Here is a 25,537-nt window from a genome sequence, read left to right as displayed (position 1 = left end):
GTTTTAATAGAAACGTCTATCTTCTAAACTCTAAAATTAATGGAGAGTGGTCTCATTAATCTACAAAACCTCAACAGCATCATACTTGATTCCTAGAGCTGTAAAGGTATGTAAAGTGTTACTTTTCTGGATAAAAATAATAGCAACACTTGTATAGATAGTACTTATCCTTTAAGTTCTGCATATTTCACATGTATTAGTTTCCTTAGTCTTCATGAAAACCGATGAGGAAGGTACTGCTGTTATCCTCATTTTATAGAGGGGGAAACTGAGGCTCAAGAGGATGCATGACATTCTTTAGGCCACCGTGCTGGGGAGTGCCAGAGCAGCACTTGAACCCAAGCAATCTGGCTTCAGAATACTTTCTTGACCACTAAGCTATACTGCCTCTCTGGTGAGGATGGAAATTGTAAACATTTCCTTTTGAGATTTTGTTCCTTTTGCCAGAAAAGCTCAAGCCACTTAAACCAGAAATGAGTTCATTTTCTAGCTACAGTCTTTGAAACCACTTTGTTCAGCCCCCATACCACAGATGAGGATGCAGAGACCGGCTGAGTTTGGGCCTTGCCTGGAGCCCAGGTCTTTGGTTCTCTGCATAGTAGCTTCTCCACCCACCATGCTGTTGATCTTTGTCACTTCTCTTCAAGGGGTTGAATCCGTCCCCCGCTTGGGCATTGAGCCCCGTTTTCTGACCTTGCTGGGTGCTGACAGAGAGGGTCAAGGGAACACAGTTTCCCCATCTCAGAGACTGGTGTTTCTGGGCCACAGTCAACAGGCCTCATCTGAGCCTTTCCAGAGGAGTGGACTCAGTCCTGTTGGTGAGTAGACGCCCCTCTAACCGGGCACCTTGATTCAAACAGGCCCTTCCAGGCCACATGGGGTGGCTCTTTGCTGATCTGCCCCCAGCTTTATCTGTTTGTGCTGAAACCAAATAAACAATCTCGCCACTCAGGAAGGGTTAGGAGTAAATTGGGAAATCACTATCAGAGGAACAACTTGATTGGGAACAACTCCAGATGAGTAATTATGACTTCAAAGGGAATTCGCTGAGTTGCTGCAGCTTTGGAAGAGAGACTCTTCACGTGTAAACGGGGCCATCTCACAGCTTTGAGTCTAATAATTTAATTAGCCCCATAGATAGTTAGACGTTATCAAAGCCAGTGCAGCATGTCAAATAGACAGTTTTACAGTCGCCGTGCGGGCGCCTTCATGATCCGTGTTTGTGAATACCAGACATCCTGAGCTGTCTGCAGAGGCTGCAGTGCTGATCAGGGCTCCCCAGGGCTGCACCAGAAACCCTCTTAGCATCTCACCAGGTACCTGTTTTCCATCTGATCTGAACTGGGAAAACTCTGCAGTTCAGCTCTCAAATTTTAAAAATTAGTTTTATTCATTTGACTGTTTTCGAACATTTTAAACATACACAAATATAGAGAGAAGGGTCATGAAGCCCCATGGACTCCAACATTCAGCTTCAATCATTGTCCACATTTTTTCCCGCTGTTTTTTGTTTCCTCTGGCCTTCCCTGCCCCCCAAAACAATTCTGTTTAATTGCTTGTTGGTTTTTGCTGAAGTATTTTAAAGCAAATTCCTGAAGACATATCATGTCATCCGTAAATACTTCAGGATTGATCTCTAACCAACAAGTCCTTTAATAAAAACGTAACGTGCCAGGTGTGGTGGCTCATGCCTGTAATCCCAGCACTTTAGGAGGCCAAAGTGGGAGGATCATGAAACCAGCTCAACGGTTCCATAGAACTGATGTTTATGGTTTCTTTAAATAAACACATAAATTAATCCTCCCAGTCTTTTTGTTTTTGTTTTTGTTTTTGTTTTTTTTGAGACAGGTTTCTCTTCTCTGTCATCCAGGCTGGAGTACAGTGGCACAAATGTGGCTCACTGCAGCTTTGACCTCCCAGACTCAAGGGATCCTCCCACCTCAGTCTCCCAAGTAGCTGGGACTACAGGCACTCACCACCATGCCCAGCTACTTTTTGTAATTTTTTGTGGACACGGGGTTTCACCATGTTGCCCAGACTGGTCTCAAACTCCTGAGTTCAAGCAACCCACCTGCCTCAGCCTCCCACAGTGCTGAGATTACAGGCCTGAGTCACCATGCCTGGCTGGGCCCTCCCAGTCTTAAAACTTGAGAAAGTTACATTTGTCTTATCTGAGTTTCATTCTCAAGAAACCAACCATCAAACCTCCCAGATGGTATCAAGGAGCTGAAATGTACCAGATCACTGCGTCCTGACAATAAGACATCAGACCCTTCACCCCTCATGATTACCTAACTGACCACCTGCTTCCTGTTAACCAACTTCTCTTCCTTACCCCTCCCTAATTCCTGTTTCCCCACACACGGTTAAATTTCTTCCCTGCTATATAGACCCCTAATTTTAGTCAGTCAGGGAGATGGGTTTGAGACTGGCCTCCCATTTCCTTGGTGGCAGCACCTGATTAAAGCCTTCTTCCCTGGCAGTACTCATTGTCTCAGTGATTGGCTTTCTGTGCAGCAAGTGGCAGGACCTAGACCAAACCCCTGGCATTTGGTAACAATCACTTGAGGCCAGGAGTTTGAGACCACCCTGAGCAACACAGCAAGACCTTGTCTCTGTATATTTTTTTAAAAGTATTTATCACAGCTACCACTACCCAGAACTCCTTAACATCATCTAATATCCTGTCTGAGTTCAATCTTCCCCAGTTGTCTCAAAAAAATGCCTTTTAACAGTTGGTTTATTTGAATAGAATCCAAATAAGCTCCACACATTGCCTGCCTGTCTTCCTTCCTTCCTTCCTTCCTTCCTTCCTTCCTTCTTTCTCTCTTCCTTCCTTCCTTCCTTTCCTTCCTTCCTTCCTTCCTTCTTTCTCTCTTCCTTCCTTCCTTCCTTCCTTTCCTTCCTTCCTTCCTTCCTTCTTTCTCTCTTCCTTCTTTCCTTCCTTCCTTCCTTCCTTCCTTCCTTCCTTCCTTCCTTCCTTCCCTCCCTCCCTCCCTCCCTCCCTCCCTCCTTTCTTTCTTTCTTTCTTTCTTTCTTTATCTTTCTTTCTTTCTTTCTTTCTTTCTTTCTTTCCTTTCTTTCTTTCTTTCTGTCTCTCTCTCTTTCTTTCTTTCTTTTTTTCTTTCTTTCATTTCCTAAATGCTTGTTAAATCTGTAACAACTTCCCCTCCCCAACCCACCTCCATTTTCATGCCATGTATTTGTTGAAAAGCAAAGTAATTTGTCCTGTAGTTTCCCTCACTCTAGGTTTGGCTAAATGCATCTTTATGACAGTTAACGTGTTCCATTTATTTAAATTTATGTTTACCATAAAATGAAGAGACTCAATTGAGTCAGGTTTGGTTATTTATTTGCAAGAATTCTCCATAGGCAGTTCTGGGTTGTCTCCATCATGTCACCTCAGAAGGCACATGGTGTCTGGTAGACTCAGTCTTTGAAATTCAGATTGATCAGGGGCTTCAGATGATATCAGCCTGATCCATCCATGCTGAAGTCACCATCATTGCTTGCATCTGCTCCTTTATCAGGGTTTGCCCAGTCTGGTTCTAATAAGTCAACCAGACTTACTTTTGCCTTTAAAGGATAATAAACTTAAGTTCCTATTAGTTGTGATAGTTCATTTCTAGCATCAGGGTTCTTTTGCTTTATAAATTCTGTATGCCATTTTAAATGCCCTTGCTCCTGTTCAGAAATGTTCCCCCTTGGGAGAGCAACTCTGACTTCTCTCCTTCCCTGGGGCTGGTGAGCTGAGACCTCCATTTGGGGAGTTTTGCATTATATCAAGGCTAACTCCACAGCACCACCACCAATCCCAAGCGATTTTGTTAGAAAATCAAATTTTTTGATTGTTTGATTTCCTTTTTTCCTTTTTCTTTCCATTCCTCCCTCTGTTGTTTTAGATTGATGAGACAAAGAGTATTTCCACAGAAAGTCTGAATCCTTGGGTTTCTCATGTCTTGACCCACAGTTCAAGTTGACATTTGTTGGGTACATCCGTGTGCTCAGCTCTGTGCAAAGCATGTTCTCTGTATGTTCTTGCTTGATCACCACAACATCCGTGTGATGTAGGGTGTTCTCACTAGCCCTGTTTTTCCAGTGGAAAAGCTGAGATTCTGAGCGATTCAGACTCTAGAGCCCATGCTCTTAGCCACCATGTCACTGTTTCCCAGGCTATGCTGGGGGCTAGGGGCTTTGTAGAGCTGTGTTTGCCTGTTTTCCAGGAATGTTTACTCTTGGTTACAGGAAACTAATTCAGAGGTCATGAGGGCTGCAGAGACAGTGAGGAGTCACAGCGCCCAGCACTTAAGCTCTTAATAATAAAAATGTGTTGAATGAATGAACTCAGTTATTTAGTTGTTTTGATCCTTAATTTGTTTATATTTATTTATTTATTGAGACAGAGTCTTGCTCTGTTGCCCAGCCTGGAGTGCAGTGGTGTGATCTCGGCTCACTGCAACCTCTGCCGCCCGGGTTTAAGTTATTCTCTTGCCTCAGCCTCCTGAGTCACTGGGACTATAGACGTGCACCACCACGCCTAGCTAATTTTTGTATTTTTAGTAGAGATGGGGTTTCACCATGTTGGCCAGGTGGTCTTGAACTGCTGACCTCCGGTGATCCACCCACCTCAGCCTCCCAAAGAGCTGGGATTACAGATGTGAGCCACTGCGCCTGGCCCTTAATTGGTTTTTTTTTTTTTTTTTAATGGAGATTTTGAAAAGATCTTTTCAGGGTTGTTATAAGATTCAATGAGATGCCAGCACAAAATAGGTGCTGGGTAACTGGAAGCTATCATCATATGAACAATTTTAAAAAACAGATAATCTCAATTATCCCTATATTTAGCTTTGGAACTGAATTGCTATGGTCTGAATGTTTGTGCCCAAATTCATATGTTAAAATCCTAGTCCCCAAGGCGATGGTATTAGCAGGTAGGGCTTTTGGGAGGTGATTAGGTCACGGTGATTGGTAATTACAATCAGTGCTCTTAGTAAAAGATACTCCAGAGAGCTAGCTAGCCCCTTCCACCATGTGAGGTTACAGCAAAAGGCAACTGTCTAGGAAGTGGGCCCTCACCAGGCATCAAATCTGCCAGAGTTCTGATCTTGGGCTTCTCAGCCTCCAAGAGCTGTGAGAAACAAGTTTCTATTGTTTTTAAGCCACCCAATCTATGGTGTTTTGTTATAGCAACCCAAATGGACTAAAGCATGCATTTTCTGATTTAGGCAAAGTTTCACTTTCCTAATTAGGTTTCGTCTGGGCTGGTGCCGTGAAAGCCTGGTCCATGAAATTCTTGAGATGATCTGCATGTGCACTGCTCTAGCCAAAGAGCATAATAAATGCTCTGAGCAGGCTGGTAGCAAACAAAGCTGTTTAAGTCAAAGTGAGTGTCCCAAACACTTCATTATGGAACCCCCTTTTCAAGTAATACTTATTGAAGTCCTACCAAATTATTTTCTGTAGACCACCATTGGATAATGCTGGTTTAGACAAATGTTAGAGTCTTTTTTTTTTTTTTTTTTTTTGAGACAGAGTCTTGCTCTGTCACCCAGGCTAGAGTACAGTGGCACGATCTTGGCTCACTGCAAAATCCACCTCCTGGGTTCAAGCGATGTTCGTGCCTCAGCCTGCCGAGTAGTTGGAATTATAGGTGTGTGCCACCACCCCCAGCTAATTTTTGTATTTTTAGTAGAGACAGGGTTTCACCATGTTGGCCTGGCTGGTCTTGTATGCCTGACCTCGTGATCTGCCCGCCTCGGCCTCCCAAAGTGCTGGAATTACAGGCGTGAGCCACCATGCCTGGCCTTATCTTTATTGTAATTTTTAAGCTTCCTATTTATGGTGAGTGACACTGGCTTTCCACTTGTAAAGTACTATAAAATTCCATTTAAATATATTTATTTATAATTAAAAAGGTGATATGATTTAAAGGAGGCCTGATGACACAGATCTTTATGTATCAACCCAAATGATCTCTAGGACATATTTGTCCTAGAAGCATCAGCTGCTTCCAGGGAAAGAGATTGTGTGACTTGGAGGTAGAGAAGGAAGGAAGATTTCACTCCATACCTTTCTGTTTTGTAATTATTTATTGGGTCTCACCCTGTCACCCAGGCTCTGGAGTGCAGTGGCATGATCATGGCTTACTGTAGCCTCAACCTCCCAAGCTCAATTGATTCTCTCACCTCAGCCTCCTCAGTTGCTGGCACTACAGGCGTGCACCACCATACCTGGCTAATTTTTGTATTTTTTGTAGAGATGGCATTTCACCATGTTGCCCAGGCTGGTCTTGAACTCTTGGGCTCAAGTGATCCACCCACCTCGGCGTCCCAAAGTGCTGGGATTACAGGTGTGAGCCACTGCACCTGGCTGTTTTGTAAATTTTAAATTTTGAACTGAGGAAATTGTAGAAGGCAGAATAATGACCCTGCAAAGATGTCCACGCCTTAATCCTTGGAACATGTGAATATGTTATGCTACATACCAGGGAGGAATTAAGGTTGCAGATGGAATTAGGGTTGCTAATCAACTGACCTTAAAATAAAGAGATTATTCTGGGTGATCCCAATGTACTCACAAGTGTCTTACAGATGAAAGATGGAGGCAGGAGAGACAGTGTCAGAGTCAGAGTCAGAGGTAGAGAGAATTGAAGATGCTACCCTTCTGGCTTTGAAGATGGAGGAAGGGGTCAACAGCCAAGAAATGCAGGCAATCTCTAGAAGCTGGAAAAGGCAAGGAAATGGATTCTCCCCTAGAGCTTCCGGATAGAACACAGCCTTGACTACACCTTGATTTTAGCTCAGTGAGACCCATTTCAGACTAATGACCTCCAGAAATCTAACACAATAAAGTGGTGGTTTTTTTGGTTTTTTTGTTTTTAATTATTATTCTTTAAGTTCCAGAGTACATGTGCACAACATGCAGGTTTGTTACATAGGTATACATGTGCCATGTTGGTTTGCTGCACCCATCAACTCGTCATTTATATTAGGTATTTCTCCTAATGCTACCCCTCCCAGCCCCCTACCCTGCTACAGGTGTGATGTTCTCATTGTTCAATTCCCACCTATGAATGAGAACATGCAGTGTTTGGTTTACCATCCTTGTGATAGTTTGCTGAAATGATGGTTTCCAGCTTCATCCATGTCCCTGCAAAGAAGATGAACTCATCCTTTTTTATGACTGCATAGTATTCCATGGTGAATATGTGCCTAAAGTGGTGTTGTTTTAAGTCACTAAGTTTGTGGTAATTTTTTGCAGCAGTATTAATGTAACACTTATTTTAAATACACACACATACACCTACATACATTTTATATATTCAAAATATATACTATAATGGTTAGAAGCTTGGACTTGGATGCCAGAATTATCTGGGTTTTAATGGCTTTCCTAACTGTGCAACTTGGGCAAGTTGCTTAACCTTTTGTGTCTAAGTTTTATCATCTATAGCATAAAAATACTAACATTTATTTGTTTAGCAGGTAATATCCACATCAAAGGGTTATTGATGGTTAAATGAGTTAATATGTGCGCTTCCAACACAATATGTGCACAAAGAAAGTGCTAATAAACGTTGACTGCTACTAGGTTTAACCATCTTCTCTGATAGGTTCAGTTGCTAAGAAAAGATTCCCATTTAAAATGATATAAGTGGAATAAACTAATGTAAATTACTGTATTCAAAAACAGAAAAGAAACCAAAAAAGTGTTTCAAGAAACCATCTGCAGATATCTTCAGAATCTGTTCTGAAGGTCTAGAGTCATTTGGTGATGTCCTAAAGTGGTGGAATAAAAGTTTCCTTGTATATTTAACCACTGCCAGTTTAAGGAAAATACTTATGGAAGCCTTTTTATTAAGTCTTTTAAGTGTCTTTTTCTTTTGCTTTCTTTCTTTCTTTTTTTTTTTGAGATGAAGTCTCGCTCTTGTCCCCCAGGCTGCGTGATCTAAGCTCAGTGCAACCTCCGCCTCCTGGGTTCGAGCAATTCTCCTGCTTCAGTCTCCCATGTAACTGGGATTATAGGTGCCTGCCACCACGCCTGGCTAATTTTTGTATTTTTAGTAGAGAAGGAGTTTCACCATGTTGGCCAGGCTAGTCTCGAACTCCTAACCTCAGGTGACCTGCCCTCCTCGGCCTCCCACAGTGCTGGGATTATAGGCGTGGGCCACAGTGCCTGGCCTTAAGTGTTGTTTTCTAACACATCTTCAGATGAGTTAATAGCCAAGTCTTTTAGGCAATGGAAAAAAAATCTTGACTCAAATCAAAGTCTGTGGCACCAGATTTGCCCCACTTTTTAGTCCCTAGTCTTGAGTGGGGAGTACTCCTGCACTTCCTCATAACCGTACAGCTAGGGGTTTAGATGAGCAAGTAGATTCATTTACAAAGCCAGACCCATTCAGTCATAATATCTCACAAAGGGAAAGTTTTCTCTCTCTTTTTTTTTTTCTGGAGACGGAGTCTCGCTCTGTTGCCCAGGCTGGAGTGCAGTGATGCGATTTTGGCTCATTGCAACCTCCACCTCCTGAGTTCAAGCGATTCTCCTGCCTCAGCTTCCCAGGTAGCTGGGACTGCAGGCACCTGCCACCACACCTGGCTAATTTTTGTATTTTTAGTAGAGACAGGGTTTCACCTTGTTGGCCCAGCTTGTCTTGAACTCTTGACCTCACGTGATCTGCCCGACTTGGCCTCCCAAAGTGCTGGGATTACAGACATGAGCCACTGTGCCTGGCCTCGCAAAGGGAAAGTTTTCTAAGAAAAGGAAGTAGGCCGGGCACAGGGGCTCACGCCTGTTATCCCAGCGCTTTGGGAAGCTGAGGCAGGCGGATCACAAGGTCAGGAGATCGAGACTGTCCTGGCTAACACGGTAAAACCCCGTCTCTGCTAAAAATACAAAAAATTAACCGGGCATGGTGGCACGTGCCTGCAGCCCCAGCTATTCCAGAGGCTGAGACAGGAGAATCGCTTGAACCCAGGAGGCAGAGTTTGCAGTGAGCCAAGATCACACCACTGCGCTCCAGCCTGGGTGACAGAGCAAGACTCCATCTCAAAAAAAAAAAAAAAAGAAAAAATGAAGTTCTCTTATAACTGAACTAAATGAATGAAAGCTTTTCTAGTCAAAAGACATTGAGCTTCTGTTTGAAGCAGCAGTTCTTTGTAGACATTGCCAATCTCCTCACACAGCCAAGAAAAAAGTCAGGTATTTAATTGCCTGCTTGTGACATGGCTGTCAATTTTACGGGCTTTCGTACTTGTCTGAAATCTTCATACCTGTTCTGGAGGGTGATGGTTTCCCTGCATGCAGTGGCATTGAGGGGACACAGCTCTGGTATAACAGCTTGACTGTGGAGATATTTACCATCCACAGCCTCAGCCCATCCATGCCTATCCCAAATCTTCACTTCTAGTCTATGTCATGAGTGATTAGCAAGTTGTCCTTGCAAGTTGCAAAGGTTGGCAGTGTAAAATATCTTCATTGACTTTCACTCGGCTCATGGCTGACAACCGTAAAAGAATGCAAGAATTCGTAGTATCACCGGATTTGCTAGTTTGCAGTGACTCATTTCACTTCATTGTGCTTTATATCAACAGCAAAGTAAATAAATTCAATCTCTGTAATTCAGTGATGAAGTACATTGCAGAACAGAGATGCCTTGTCAATCATTTAGCTTACTTTGCTCTGATCATCACTCACCACATTTCATTGGCATCAGGACTGACAATTTGTCAATAAACTTAGCAGTTCCAGGCCTTGAAATTAAATATGATCATATACATTTGGCTTCCATAGATTTTGCATTTTTATCTTCTAATGTACTGTGTTCTTGTCCTAACATTAAATTATTTTGATAGTTTTTATGTGGAATTCTGTGTACATTTCAAAATGATGTTTGAAATTGGACAGATTTATCCCAGAATTTAGGAGCATCTCTAAAATGTGTGTCACGTGATGGCATAGTTTCACTTTTATCGCCAGCTCATTGGTTATCCAGATTTCAAAGACTGCCACTGCGTGTGTGTGTATGTGTGTGTGCCGTTTTGTTATTTTGTTTGAATCTGATACCTTTGCAACACTAATAGGCAGTTCATAAGATTCATTAATTTGATTATCACACTTGTCCAAAGGCAAATGCCTTTTTAAATCACAATCCCTAGGAATCCTCCCATTTCCATCATAACTTTTTTTTTTTTTTTTTTTTGAAATGGAGTCTCTGTCGCCCAGGCTGGAGGGCAGTGGCACGATCTCAGCTCACAGTAACCTCCGCTTCCCCAGTTTAAGTGATTCTCCTGCCTCAGCCTCCTGAGTAGCTGGGATTACAGGCATGCGCCACCACGCCTGGCTAAGTTTTGTATTTTTTTAGTAAAGACGGGGTTTCACCGTGTTGGTCAGGCTGGTCTTGAACTCCTGACCTTGTGATCTGCCCGCCTTGGCCGCCCAAAGTGTTGGGATTACAGGCTTCTGAGTAGAAGCCTAGCACCAGTGCACAATTATGCATTCTTAAAAGGGATGTTTTGATTTATTACTGAAAATAATGCTCAGTACATACAGGAATTTAGTATTTGATAATCCATTCCAGCAAACTGCTTTTATTTTTCCATAGCACGTATAACTTTCTGACATATTATTCTTGCTTATTTTAGTTATGTTTATGGTCTGTCACTTTTTTCTTTCCACACAAAAACATAGGTTCCACAAGATGGGGATTTTTGTCTGTTTATATTTACTGCTATATTCCAGCATGTAAAACAGTGCCTGGCACATAGTAGGTACTCAATAAATACTTGTAGAATGAAGGAATGAGTGAACTGGCCATGTAGACACAGGGTAGCTTCTTAATGAACCCTGTGACAGCATCAAGGGCCCAAATTCTTCTTGTCTCTCAGGTCTGCCATCCTCAGTAAGAGCTTTGTCTGCCCCCCCACCATCCCCAGGGCCCTTTGTGGTTGCAACATGGCTACCAGAAACAGTTGGCATTATCTTGTCCACATCTATGAGGAAAGCGAAGACAGTTGATTGGGTCAGCTTGGGTCTTGTGCCCCAGTCAGGGCACACAATGATAACATACATGCAGAGAATGGCTTAACTTATCAGGACCCACACTCCCTCTGACAGCCAAGTTGGTGCTTAAGAATCAGCTTCCCCCAAAAAGGCGGTGGGCTATGCAGAGGTTGATGGATATCTGAAGGAAGGAAGGAGAGTTGGGGAAGAGGTGGTAGACAGGAACTCAACACCTTCCACTACAACACTATTGATTTTTAAAATCTCAAATAGCTCAGAGGGTAAAGAGGAAAAATAAATCTTCCTCTCTTCCCTCTGTCCCAGTCGGCTGCATTCTACATTCTGGTGCTTAATTCCAAGGAGCCCAAGAGTTCTGAGGTTGATCCTGGCCTTCCAGAGCATTGGGACGTTACTGTTAAGGTAGGTAGACAAAATATATTCTACTTAACATGTTGTGGTTTAATACTTTGTAAACACTTAGGCATAGGAAATGTGAGCCTCCACTTGTACTCATGCCCTGGGTCCTGCAAATGTTAAGGGCAGGCCAGGTGCAAAGACTGGGTGGCACTCTCGCACTATCTGTGAGTGGACACATTTTGAAAGGAATTGTAATGAGGAGGTGCAAATACAGCTTGAGCAACAGAAGCATTTCCTCAGCCCGCTCTGAGGCATCAGGAGGAACTTACGATGCACAATGCCATCAACTAATAAAGATCATTTCTGGCACTTCCTCTCCTCTAGCCTTTCTCTTTACATGTTCTCAGTTGTGGTGGATATAAAATGGGCTGGCCTTACATAAGGCCAGAATTGCAAGGAGGTGCAATCACTACTGACTTAAGAAAATAATCTCAAAAGAGAAGGGGAGGCCAGGCCTGGTGGTTCACGCCTGTAATCCCAGCACTTTGTGAGGCCAAGATTGGTGAATCACCTAAGGTCAGGAGTTTGAGACCAGCCTGGCCAACATGGTGAAACCCCGTCTCTACTAAAAATACAAAAATTAGCCAGGTGTGGTGGCGTGTGTCTGTAAATCCCAGCTACGTGGGAAGCTGAGACAGGAGAATCACTTGAACCCAGGAGGCAGAGGTTGTAGTCAGCTGAGATCATGCCACTGTATTCTAGCCTGGGCAACAGAGCAAGATTCTGCCGAAAAAAAAGAAAAAAAGAAAGAAAGAAAGAAAGAAAGAGCGAGAGAGAGAGAGAGAGGGAGAGAGAGAAAGAAAGAAAGAAAGAAAGAAAGAAAGAAAGAAAGAAAGAAAGAAAGAAAGAAAGAAAGAAAGAGAGAGAGAGAGAAAGAGAAAATCTGACAAAATATAATTTAATTTATCAAGAGGCATTAAAATGTAAAGAAACATATTCTCTGATATGAACATTGTATCTTATTGATTAGATAGTGTGGGTGTTCGGTTCTATGGGAGTGAAATCTGTTGAAGGAAGAATCTGGAAAGCTTTCTGTTTTGTGCTTCTGAGAGAGAGCTTCTAGGGTGGTTTCTGACTAGCACAAAAATGACCCTGGTTTAGACGGCCACCTGCAAGCTCAAATGGCTTCTGAACTTCGTCTTCTGCCCTGGCTGCTCTCCCAAGAGGACCTCTGTGCATCCACCTGCCTAGTTAACTCCTCTTTCTGGCTCCCTAGACTCATCATGGAGTGGTTTGTTTTAGCATCCTGTGGCTGCCGTAACAAATCAACACAAACTTGGTGACTTAAAACAACAGTAATTTATTCTCCTAAGGCTGAAATCAAGATGTTAGCAGGGCCGCACTGCCTCCAAAGGCTCTCAGGGTGAATGTCCTCTTGCTTCTCCCAGCCTCTGGTATCGCAGTTGTCCTTGGCATGTGGCAGTACAACTCCCATCTCTGCCTCCATCTTCACACAGCCGGCTCCCCTCTGTGTGTCTGTGTCTCCAATCTCCCTCTCTGCCTTTCTCTCATAAGAACACCTGTCACTGGATTTAGGGCCCACCCTAAATCCAAGATGACCTCATCTCAAGATCCTTAACCTAATTAGATCTGCAAAGACCCTTTTTCCACATAACGTCACATTCACTCGTTCTGAAGGTTAGGTCTTGGACTTGCCTTCTTCTATCCAACTGGACAAACCACTGTTCAGCCCACTGCATTCCCTTCCACCCAGGTGGGCTCATCCTGCTGTCTCTTGTCTGCCTGGGGGTACCCACATTCCCGAAGTGGACATGGGAAGTCCCTCTACCTCATATCCAGTCAGTCACCAAAGGCTGTCAATGAACTCCTAATTACTCTCAAGCGCACCCTCTTTGATTTCCACAGCAACCCTCCATGGCCTTCTTTCTCCTCCTCAAGCTCCCACCAGGGCCTTTGCATGGACTCTTCCCCCTCTCTGGAAGGTTCCATCCCTCAAGCCTCATGAGTGGGCTCACTCTCTTCAGAGTTCTCAGCTCAGCTACCACCGCCTACAAGAGAGCGTCCCTCCCTACCGGCCTCCAGAAGCCCCAGTGACTCCACCGTGTCACTCTGTTTATTCTTCCCCTAGGCCTTCATACCATCCAGTATCTTCCTGTTTATTTGTAGATTTGTTCTCATCTTATTCCGACACACACACACACACACACACACACACACACACACACACGACAGGCTTTGTGAGGGCAGAGAGCCTCACCTGGTTTACCACCTCTGTACTACTAGTGTCTAAAGCAGACTAGCACAGAGTAAGCATTTAATACAAATCTACTGAAGAAACGATTGATGCTTTCATGCCTGCCTTTATTTTCTTTGCCTGTTCAGACACAGCTACCTTTTACCTGTCTCCAGTCACATCTGATCACACTGGGCTTAAAAATCATGACCAGTTTCCACAAGCTCATCCTGGCTCCTCGCCTGGGCATCCCAGGCCCTCGGTGACCCACCCCTGTGGTGCTACGCACCCCACCCCAGACGCTTCCTCACGCTTTCCCTCTGTTCACACTTAAGGACTCTGCCACGGCCCTCGCGCTGAGTCTTTGCACCTGGTGTCGTCTCTTCTGACGGCTTGCTCTTTTTTCAGCTTGGGGTCTGTTTCTTCATTCAAAACCCAGTTCCTGGCTACACACGTGGTTCACTCCTATAATCCCAGCAGTTTGGGAGGCCAAGGAGGGTGGATCACCTGAGGTGAGGAGTTTGAGACCAGCCTGGCCAACATGGTGAAACCCCGTCTCTACTAAAAATACAAAAAAAAATTTTCCAGGCACGGTGGTTCACACCTGTAATCCCAGCACTTTGAGAGGCTGAAGTGGGTGGATTGCTTGAGGCCAGGAGTTCAAGACCAGCCTGGCCAACATGGTGAAATCCCATCTCTACTAAAAATACAAAAAATTAGCCAAGCATGGTGGCACACATCTGTAATCTCAGCTACTCGGGAGGCTGAGGCACGAGAATCGCTTGAATCTGGGAGGCAGAGATTGCAGTGAGGCGTAATCATACCATTGCACTCCAGCCTTGGTGACAGAGCAAGAAGACTCTGTCTCAACAAAAAAGAAAAAAAAAAACAGAATACAAAATATTAACTGGGCGTGGTGGCGCACACCTGTAGTCCCAGCTACTCAGGAGGCTGATGCAGGAGAATCGCTTGAACCTAGGAGGCGGAGGTTGTAGTGAGCTGAGCTCACGTCACTGCTCTCCAGCCTGGTGGACAGAGCGAGTCTCTGTCCTAAAAAAAAATGATAAAAACCAAAAAGCCCAGTCACTATGTCACCCACTCCAGGAAGCCTTATTTGACTTCTCTCTGCCGCCCTAGTACCACATGCTTTTACCATTACCCATTCTCATGGTCACATCACTTGCCTTCTTCACTGCTTTCTCTACTTGGCTGTCACTCCATGAGGATCATCTCTGCAGCACCGGTGTCCAGCACATCGTGAACACTCTGGAACCAGCACCAGTTCTACTTCCTCAGTCGGGCAGTTCTCCTGTTGGCCAGGTCCCAGACGCCCATAGCACTGGGCAGGTTCAGCTCTGGTGTAGCACACCCCGCACTCCTGGGGACGTCACCAGGCTGCTGCTTGCCCCTGGAATGCCTCCTGGCTTTGCGCCCAGGACATGTTTTCTAGAATTGCTTGTCAGCTTCTGACTCATGGAGGCTGCCTTAATTCCCTGCATTTACATGGGCTCAGGTTCCACAGTTTCCAAATCCTTGCTAGTTCCCCTGGCCCTGGTGCCAGTGGCTAGTCTTCACTTACCGGAGCGATCACCGTGAGGTTTCCAAAAGCCAGTAAGGTGAGTTTCAAAGACTAGTGGTGAAGCAAAACAGGTTCTGAGAAGTGTTTATTCAATTTAGCAGTGACGACTTCACTGGTGATCTCGGCGGGGGAGGGTGGGGTTCAGTGGCAGGCCAGACTGCAAGTGGCTAGGATGAGATCGGGTGCTAAGACATGGAGGCAGAGGGGTAGGGGGTCTTTAGCCGTGTGAGAGTAGAAGGAGAGAGAGAGCTGGAGTGAAGTTCGAGGGGTAGCGAGGTGGAGAGCGTTTTGTCGCTGGTTTTAGGCCAGAGTCTTGAGCACCCTAGCAGATGCTGTCCTTACTGTCCCAGATCCCCGTATGGTTTCTGGCATGTCAGTGACGGCCAGCTGCCAGCACCTGCAGTGTTGTTGAAGGTGGGGTTTCTCAATCTTGGCTTTATTGACATTTGGGGCAGGATAATTCTTGGTTACAACTGGAATGGAGCAGTAAAATAAGGGGGAAAAAAAGATAATTCTTGGGCCGAAGGTGGGGGTGCAGTCTGTCTTATGCATTGTAAGATGTTTAGCAGCATCCCTGGCTTCTACCCCCTAGATGCTAGTAGCAGCCTCCACATACACTGAGTTACAATAACAAAAATGTCTCTAGACATTGTCAAGTGTCCCCTGGACAGCAAAATCACCCCAAGTCAAGAACCACTGGTTTAAGGGTAAGGTAAGGAAGCCACTTTGGCAAGCAGCTGGAAGACTGGGAGTGGCTGGGAATTAACACCCCTCCGACCCCCGCTGTCCCGTCCCTCACCCCCTATCCCCTGAAGCCCTTCTCCGATGCCTGATGGGTGTGGAGGAGGATGTAATGATTAATTATATATGTCACCTTGATTGGACTAAGTGGTGCCCAGATAGCTGGTGAAACATTTCTGGGTGCATCTGTGAGGGGGTTGTAGAAGAGATTAACATTTGAGTCTGCAGACTGGGTGAAGAAGCTCCACCCTCACCATTGTGGGCAGGCACCATCCAATCCATTGAGGCCCCCAATAGAACAAATAGGTAGAGGAAGGGCAAATTAGCTCACTCTTCTGAAGCTGGGACCTCCTTCTTCTCCTGCCCTAAGATGTTGGCACTCTTGATTTTCAGGCCTTTGGACTCGGACTGAATTATGCCTCTAGCTCCCCTGGCTCTCCAGCTTGCAAACGGCAGATGATGGGATTTCTCAGCCCCCACAATCACATAAGCCAATTCCTCTAACAATTCCCTGTCTTTCTCTCTCATATCTCCTTTTGGTCTGTTTCTCTGGGGAACATGGACTAATACAGAGGAACCCCTGGCTCCTCGCCCTTCATGGGAACACTTCTGGGAATGTGCTTGGTGATGTTTTCCAGTTTGCTCTGCAGGATTCAACTCCAGTAGCTCACCACAGTGCGTGGCATCTAACTGCACCTGTTCTCGGTGACTTTTCCTTCCCTGTATCACTCCCTCCCCACTCTCCCCCTGCACACCATTCTGTCAGTTACACTTATCTCCCAATAAAGGCCTTGGCTCAGAGTCTGCTCCTAGAGGAATCCAAACGAAGACAAGTAGGAATGAAAGCAGAGGAGATGTGTGAGGAAAGAGAAATAAATGAATAAGGAGATGAATGGAGCAAGGAAATAGGCAGCATTGAGAGTATACGGGGGGCCAGGCATAGTGGCTCACAGCTATAACCCCAGCACTTTGGGAGGCTGAGGCAGGAGGATCGCTTGAGCCCAGGAATTCGAGACCAGCCTGGGCAACATGGTAAGAGTCCCATCTCTACAAATTTTTTTTTTTTTTAAATTAGCCAGGCATGGTAGTGCACACCTATGGTCCCAGATACACAGGAGGCTAAGCTGGGTGGATCATTTGAGCCCAGGAGATCAAGGCTGCAGTGAGCCATGATCATGCCACTGTACTCCAGCCTGGGCAACAGAGTGAGACTCTGTCTCAAAACCAGCAAACAGACAAAAACAAAACAAAAGAGAATACAAGGGGAGGATGAATCTCTGAGTCCACATAGACAGGAAGAAGAAATACAAGGGAGCTGGGAGAGTCTGTTTTGAGGAGGAAGCTGGATCAAGTCATCATGTGGCTTCAACTTCTTTAGTAAAATAGGTCAGGCCAGGTGTAGTGGCACAGACCTGCAATCCCAGCCATTTTGGAGGATAGCTTTGGCCCAGGAGTTCGGGACGAACTTGGGCAACATAGTGAGACCCCGTCTTTACAAAAAATTAAAAAATTAGCCAGGCGTGATGGTGTGCACCTATGGTTCCAGCTACTCAGAAGGCTGAGGCAGGAGGATTGCTTGAGCCTAGAAGGTCCAGGGTGCAGTGAGCTGTGATGGTCATCTCAGCTCACTGCAACCTCCACCTCCCAGGCTCAAGCAATTCTTCTGCCTCAGTCTCCCAAGTAGCTGGGATCACAGGTGCACACCACCACGCCTGGCTAATTTTTGTATTTTCACTAGAGATGGGGTTTCACCATGTTGCCCAGTCTGGTCTCAAATTCCTGGGCTCAAGCAATCTACCCACCTTGGCCTCCCAAAGTGCTAGGGTTACAGACATGAGCCACTGCCCCTGACCTGGAGAAGTTCTTAATCTTGAGAATACCATGATTATGTTTGCATTTTAGAAAGAAAATTCAGGGAGTAATGTGGAGGAGGGCTTGGGAGTGGAGACTAGGAGTCCAGGCAGAGGTCATGGAGAGAGAAGCGGGGGGACACATGCAAGACACTCTTAGCACCTGGACATGTGGTCATGTAGGAGAGGAGGGGTCAAGGGGACCCAGGACTCTGGCTGGGTCTACTGCAGTTGATGATGGTGCTAGTATCCCAGGCATAGAGTGGAAGACATCCTCCCACCTTACTGTGATCGAGTTGTTTATTTAATTGTCTCCCACCCCATTAGGGCAGGGACCATGTCGTTTGCTGTTGGTTGTCCCCTCTGGGACTGGTACAGCAGTTACTAGTACGTAATAGGTGTTGAAAGAACATTTTTGAATAAATGAATGAGGTGGCTGGGAGCCCTGGTGGAAGTGTCCCCTGGGAATGCAGGTCAGAGAGAGGTCAGGGCTATGAGTCCTGGGGGAGTGGGAGGATTCACTGAAACACGTGCTGAAAGTTGGGGGATGACAAGGAAAGCAGTCAGGATGGTATCTTGGCAGGGCTGTCAGGGGCTGCCCTTCAGGCAAGGGCCTCGCATCTGCCTGTGGGCCATGGCACCCATGCACTGAGAATTACGAGAGCTGGGAACTCTCTCTCATCTTGTCAGCAGCACTCTGGCTGTCTTCATTCATTCAGAGATTCTGTTCCATCTCTGCCTGGTGCCTATTCCACCCACGTCGCTCCATCTACTATTTCCCCATTTCTCCAACTCTTCTCCAGGCTATTTTTTCTCTCCCTGTACTCTTCTATCTCCTCGTGGATTCTTCGTCCTCCAGTTTGGAAGGCAGAGGGTCTGAGCTGGCCTTCAAGGCGGCTCTCAGCCTCTGTCTCTGTCTGTGATTCCTCGTCTGTAGAACAGGCCTCAGAAGACCCCCACCCCCCTGCTCACACTGCCTTCACACAGGCTTCCATTGCTACAGAAATGAAGCGAGTGTTTGGAGGCTGTAAAGGCTTTTCACTGTCTTAATCCACAACTCCGTGGAGATTCAGATGAATGCTTCTACATGTCATCAACTCCTCAGAATTATTTAGGTGAGGGGTTTTTTTTGCCATCTGTTTTGCTGATGGACTTTGCCTCTGAGAGACACCTTGAGCTCAGGGAGCAGGCATCAGCCCCTCTCCCTTTCCAGTATCCGACCCTGTACCTGGGCTTGACAAACATTTGTTGAATAAATGAATGAAGGCCATGTTCTACCTCATTAATATGCATTAAGCGATAAAGTGTAAGAAGTGAAGACAGGCTGGGTGCAGCGGCTCACGCCTATAATCCCAGCACTTTGGGAGGCTGAGGTGGGTGGATCACTTGAGCCCAGGAGTTCGAGACCAGACTGGCCAATATGGCAAAATCCCATCTCTAATAAAAACACAAAAATTAGCCAGGCGTGGTGGCAGGCACCTTAGTTTCAGTAATTCAGAAGGCTGAAGCGGGAGAATCGCTCAAACTAGGGAGGCAGATGTTGCAATGAGCTGAGATTGTGCCACTGCACTCCAGCCTTGGTGACAGAGCAAGACTCTGTCTCAAAAAAAAAAAAAAAAAAAAGAAGAAGAAGAAAATTCTTACCAGATAATCTCTACACAGCTGGGAGGTGAAAGGAGCATCGTAAAAACAGGCCCTCATCAAGCAGAAGCTCGGCGCCCCAAGTGTTGTAAGGCCCTGTTTGAAAGGGAGTCCATTTCTGGTCAAGCCTGGGGAGCCCAGACCCCAAGCAGGAGCTTGTGGGGTTCCTGGAAACCCTCAACAGGACCCCACCCCACCCCAGGAAGAGCCTTGGAGAAACCACACTAACGGGACTAAGAAACCAAATTAATTGTATTCAACTCTCCCCTGAAGGATCTGGAAGAAGCTGATTTTGAATGCAACTGGTAAAATGTAATCTGCAAATGTGGAATTTGTAGCAAGTTATGAAAGTCTTTTAAAATGAGGAAGGGTCTTTTTGGTAGGAGGTGGCTTAAAAAAATAAGATTTAAAAAAATTTTTAACGAAGACGGGGCCACCTTAATGGCTACTGTAAGAGTTCCTGATCAGCTTGAGGAGCTGGAGGGAATGGCTTTTGGGGTGGGGACACTCAAGGAGCAGAAAAGTGCTCCAAAGGGCAGGGTTTCCTCACAGTGCTTGACTGCTCTCTGGACTTCAGGGAGTTGTGAACCTCCTACAAGTGTGTGGAAATCATGCATACGTAGAAATCATGCATTTTTCAGGGGTAAGGAGTCACACTGGGGTAAACGAGAAAGACCAGGCATTGCTGACTGAGTTCTGTCGCAGCCTGGGTGGAACTATTCGTAAGATGATGCCACCTCCATGACCAGAAACTGACCTTCTTGGGATGATTTTTCCCAACATGTCTTAAATTTCCAATTTTATTTCTTCAAAGCTCTTCTGCATCTAATTGGGCTGTACTTTCTGGCTCTCTAGGGACTTTCAGCAGTCAGTATTCCCCGCTTAATGCTTGTCAATTTCTCTATCCAGTGGCTTCCTCCCTGTCAGGTCTGGACATGCTCAAAAATCCCTTCCACACTGGGTGGCGGCTGGGAAGTGGCTTTCTTTCCCTGCAGCTGTCCACTTGCCTCTTTTCTCCCAGCCTGGCTTCTGAAAAGATTTATGCACATTTGTTATCTCTACTTATCTCTTGTCAGACTTCAGCTTGATCCAATCTGTTTTCCACCTTTTTCTGCAGAAACTTCTCTCTTCAAGGTCATCAGTTTGCCAAATCTAATTCTAATGGACCAGTTTCCATTCTTACCCTGCTTGTTTTCTCAGTGGGATTTTATGCTTATATTTCCTCCTCCCTGAAGGTTTCCCCTCCTTGACCCTCTAAGTAGGGTGAATATACAATTAATCTCCCAAACTGGGTCACTGTTTAAAGTGAAAGGGGGCACTAATGAATAATTATGCCAGGCTCACTGTCAGAAGCCAAGACTCTCCCAGGCACACTCCGACGTGTGGTCACCCTCCCTGCAAAACGTGCCTTTCCCTTCCCTGGGCTGCTCAGCCTCCTCAGACTCCTTCATGGGATCCTTTTCCTCCTTCCTCCATCCACTGTCCACTCCTTAAAAGTGCTCTGGGCTCTCCCCTGCTCTCATGCTACACCATCTCCCTGAGTGATCTTTTTTTTGAGATAGAGTTTTGCTCTTGTTGCCCAGGCTGGAGTGCAATGGCGTGATCTCAACTCACTGCAACCTCCGCCTCCCGGGTTCAAGCAGATCTCCTGTCTCAGCCTCTCGAGTAGCTGGGATTACAGGCATGTGCCACCGCACCCAGCTAATTTTGTATTTTCAGTAGAGACAGGGTTTCTCCATGTTGGTCAGGCTGGTCTCTGACTCCTGACCTTAAGCAATCTGCCCACCTTGGCCTGCCAAAGTACTGGGATTACAGGCATGAGCCACCTCTCCTGGCCACCCTGAGTGATCTTATCCATCCATAGCTTCAATCTCGCTCTGTCTGCTGAGGACTCCCTGCCTATACTGTGAGTACAATGTCTTGATTTCTCTATTCCAAGAACAAGTGCAACTGCTGCCCAGAAGTCTCTACTTGGATGTCCTAGGGGCAGGTTCAAATCTACTCCTAAAACCAGACTCATTCTCTTCAACCCCAACTGTGCTCTCTTCCTTTTGGAGAATGGCAAATGGGGGAATATGGAGGAAGTGTCAGGTAAGATGATAGGTTCCAGAGTTATGATTGCCGGGGTCCAAAACCCAGCTTATCCACCTACTAGCCATGCATAGTAATTATTTAACCCTCAGTTTTCTCACCTGGAAAATGGAGATAGAAGTGCCTGCCTCATGGGTGGGTTGTGAGAATTAAATGAGACAATAATGATAATAGCAGATATTTATAGGGTACTTTCTGAGCCAAGCACTTCTATATGACTCTCATGCATTATTTCATTTAATCTTCACAACAACCCACTGGAGTAAGGGCCATTATTATTCCTCTTTTATGGGTGAGCAACCCTGAGATGCAGAGAAGTAATTTTCTTTGTGTTAGTGGCCAAATCAGAATTCAAATTCAGGAAGTTTGGCTCTAGTGGCGTCCTCTTAAGCACCTGAGTGTTCTGTGTGTGCAAATTCCTTGAACAATATCAAGCATATAAGACCCTATGTCTGGGGAAGTGACTTGGAAGGGTATTCAAATTTGGTCAAGCTTGGGGAGCCCAGGCTTGTACAAATAATTTGCTCAGCAAATTATTTCCACTCTCCAGGCAGTCTACCAAACCAGATACCCAAAAGGAGGCCTATTTCCCTTATTCTTCCTTCTATACCCATCAAGTCCTGTCTGCTATACCTTAAAACAGTAGGTGCATTCTCAGAGTTTACTTATTTAATTATTATTATATATTCCTAGTTCATTGTCCAAGGTGTCTTAATATTGACAAGCCAATGACCAGAATCCCAGATGTGAATAGAAAGGACTAGATCTCTGCCTTTAGTTTGAGGCTTTTCTTTTTAAATCCCCATTCTGCTTGATGTTTTGGAACCTTCTTCCCCAGCCATGAAAACAAGCCCCAGCCTGCCCTTGGAAGAATGAGAGACTATAGGGATCAGAAGTGAGCCATCCCAGCTGAGGCCACTATGACCAACCAGTGTCAGTGTCCAGACAACCTAGCAGCTGACCACAGACACATGAGTAAGCCTGGCCAAGACCAGAAGAACCACCCAGCTGAGCCTAGCCCAAATTGCTAATCTGCACAAAGGTGACCTAAATCAATGGTTGGATCAGGCACAGTGGCTCACACCTGTAATCCCAACACTTTGGGAGGCCAAGATGAGAGAATTGCTTGAGCCTAGACATTCAAGACCAGTCTGAACAAGATGGCAAGACCCTATCTCTACACAAAAATTTAAAAATTAGCTAGCATGATGGCACATGCCTGTAGTCTCAGCTGCTTGGGGAGGCAGAGGTGGGAGGATAGCTCAAGCTCAGGAATTCAAGGTGGTAGTGATCCTGCAACTTCAATCCAGCCTTGGTGACAAAGTGAGACTTCATCTCTTAAAAAAAAATTAAATAAATAAATGGTTTTTATTTTCTTTCTCTCTTTCTTTTTCTTTCTTTCTTTTTCTTTCTTTCCTTTCCTTTCTTTCTTCCTTCCTTCCTTCCTTTCTTTTTCTTTCTTTCTTTCTCTTTCTTTTCTTTTTTTTCTTTCTGTCTTCCTTCCTTCCTTTCTTTTTCTTTTCTTTTTTTTTGAGATGGGGTCTTGCTCTGTTGTCCAGGCTGAAGTACAGTGGCATAATCATGGCTCACTGCAGTTTCGACCTCCCAGGCTTGAGTGATCCTCCTACCTCAGCCTCTTGAGTAGCTGGGACTACAAGTGTCCACCACCATACCCAGATAATTTTTCAATTTTTTATAGAGATGGGGTCTCTCCATGATGCCTAGGTTGGTCTTGAACTCCTGGGCTCAAGTGATCCTCCTGCCTCAGTCTCTCAGTGTTGGGATTACAGATGGTGAGCCATGGTGGCTAACCAAATTGTTGTTCTTTTCAGTCACTAAATTTTGGAATGGTTTTTATAATACAGCAAAAGCTAACTGATATACTTAGGTACTGTATTCTTGAGGGTGAGCTGCCATAACAGGATACCACACACCAAGTGGCTTAAACAACAGAAATTTATTTTCTCACAGTTCCATAGACTAGATCTATGGAAGTCCAAGATCAAAATGCCATCAAGTTTGGTTCTGGTGAGGCCTCTCTTCCTGGCTGGCAGACAGCCTCATTCTCTCTGTGTCCTCACATGACCATTTCTCTGTGTGCACACAGAGAGACAGATCTCTGGTGTCTCTTTGTCTTCTTATAAGAATACCAGACTTACTGGATTAGGGCCCTATCATGTGACCTCATTTAACCTTAATTACCTCCTTAAAGCCCTGTCTCCAAATACAATCATATTGGGGGTTAGGACTTCAACATATGAATTTGGGAGGGGCGCAATTCAGTCCATAACAGGTATCAATCCTTCGAGTGGAAGCCATGAGGCCTGCTAAGACCACCTGAAAAGGAGTGAGGGCAGCGGAGACCCGTGAGCTAAGGACAACCTCAGGGAAGCAGTGGCAGTCCTGGGGAAGCCCTGTGAGGAGACAGAGAAGGAAAGGCGGGGGAGCATAAGGAGAGCCAGGCAAATGATGCAGAGGCACTGAAGCCAAGCCATCGCCATTTCAAAAAGGAGGAAAAGATCAACAAAGGCAGCAGGCAGAAAGCCCGGAACAGAGAAGGGCCCACGTCCACTTCTGGATCTTGGCAAGGACCTTGGCGACCCTGACAAGGCTGAACTATGGTAAGGCTGGAAGTCAGATCACAGCGAACTGAGGAGAGACAGGGAGATAAAGAAAGGAGCTCTCAGATAAAGGACACTTTTGAGAAGTTTGGAGAAGAGACGAGAAATTAGTGTTGTAGATTCAAGAGGTTATGAGGACAGGAGGGACTGTGACTGTGGGTTTTTTTTTTTTTTCTTTTGAGACGGAGTCTCGCTCTGTCGCCCATGCTGGAGTCCAGTGGTGCGATCTCCACTCACTGCTAGCTCCGTCGCCTCCCAGTTCATGCCATTCTCCTGCCTCAGCCTCACGAGTAGCTGGGACTACAGCTGCCTGCCACCACGCCCGGCTAATTTTTTTGTGTTTTTAGTAGAGACGGGGTTTCACCGTGTTCGCCAGGATGGTCTTGATCTCCTGACCTCGTGATCCGCCCGCCTCGGCCTCCCAAAGTGCTGGGATTACAGGCACAAGCTACGGCGCCCGGCCTGGACTGTGTGTTTTTATTGGCTGGAGGAATGTGCCAGAAGCACATTCCACATGAGGAGAGGTTTCACCATGAAAGAGCCAGGCACAGCAGTAACAAACCTTGTTGGCATTTGCTGTGTTTCAGGTTTATGCCAAACTCTCCACGTGGCTTACTCCATTTAATCCTTCCATCAGCTCCACGTGATAAAGGCAAGCATTATCCCATTTAACTGATGAGGAAAGTGAGAGAAACAGAGAGATCTGGCTGGGCACAGTGGCTCATGCCTGTAAGCCCAGCATTTTGGGAGGCCGAGGCAGATGGATCACCTGAGATCAGGAGTTCGAGACCAGCCTGGCCAACATGGTGAAACCCCATCTCTACTAAAAATACAAAAATTAGCTGGGCGTGGTGGCAGGTGCCTGTAATCCCAGCTACTCGGGAGGCTGAGGCAGGAGAATCTCTTGAACCCAGGAGGCAGAGGTTGCAGTGAGCCAAGATCTCACCATTGCACTCCAGCCTGGGTGACAAGGGCAAAATTCTGTCTCAAAAAAACAAAAACCAAAAAACCAGAGAGATCTGCCCAAGATCACATATCCAGAAAGTGATAGAAATGGGATTTGAACCTGGCAGCCTGACTCTATCTGCTGGGGGTATTTGGCCTGGATTTTGGCCTGCTTCTAAAATTAACAGGAAAGCAGTGGGGGTTGGAGGAGGGTCGGGGGAGGAGAATCAGTAGGGAGCAGGAATTTGATGGAGATCATGTGATCCCAATGGCCTTGATTTTTTTTTTCAAGAAGTAGGAGACTAGGTGCCAAGCGTTAGGCTCAGGTGGGAAGGGAGTGCGGGGAGAGAGAGGAAGGCCCAGAGCAGTGAGTGGCAGAGGCGATGAGACCAAGTGTGGTACACGGGCTGGCAGCCACGGTGGTGCTGAGAGGGGAGACCGGATTCACAGTGGTGCTGGT

General features: G+C 45.8%; 1 long non-coding RNA gene across 4 annotated transcripts in view; it reads left to right on the top strand.

The window, feature by feature from the left end:
- Window positions 1-12,054, top strand: part of LOC105476032 (uncharacterized) — a 55,760-nt gene extending 43,706 nt beyond the window's left edge. For 2 of the 4 annotated variants that reach the window (XR_011606840.1, XR_011606839.1), the window contains exons 5-6: window positions 648-818; window positions 11,323-12,054. This is a non-coding gene — a long non-coding RNA (uncharacterized lncRNA). The remainder of the gene's footprint in view (window positions 1-647; window positions 819-11,322) is intronic. The other 2 variants (XR_983795.3, XR_983798.3) reach the window with 2 other exon arrangements.
- The last annotated feature ends 13,483 nt before the right edge of the window (window positions 12,055-25,537 follow it).

This window comes from Macaca nemestrina, chromosome 8 (assembly GCF_043159975.1).
Source record: "Macaca nemestrina isolate mMacNem1 chromosome 8, mMacNem.hap1, whole genome shotgun sequence".
Lineage (NCBI taxonomy): Eukaryota > Metazoa > Chordata > Mammalia > Primates > Cercopithecidae > Macaca > Macaca nemestrina.
This window is presented reverse-complemented; position numbering and strand designations above follow the sequence as displayed.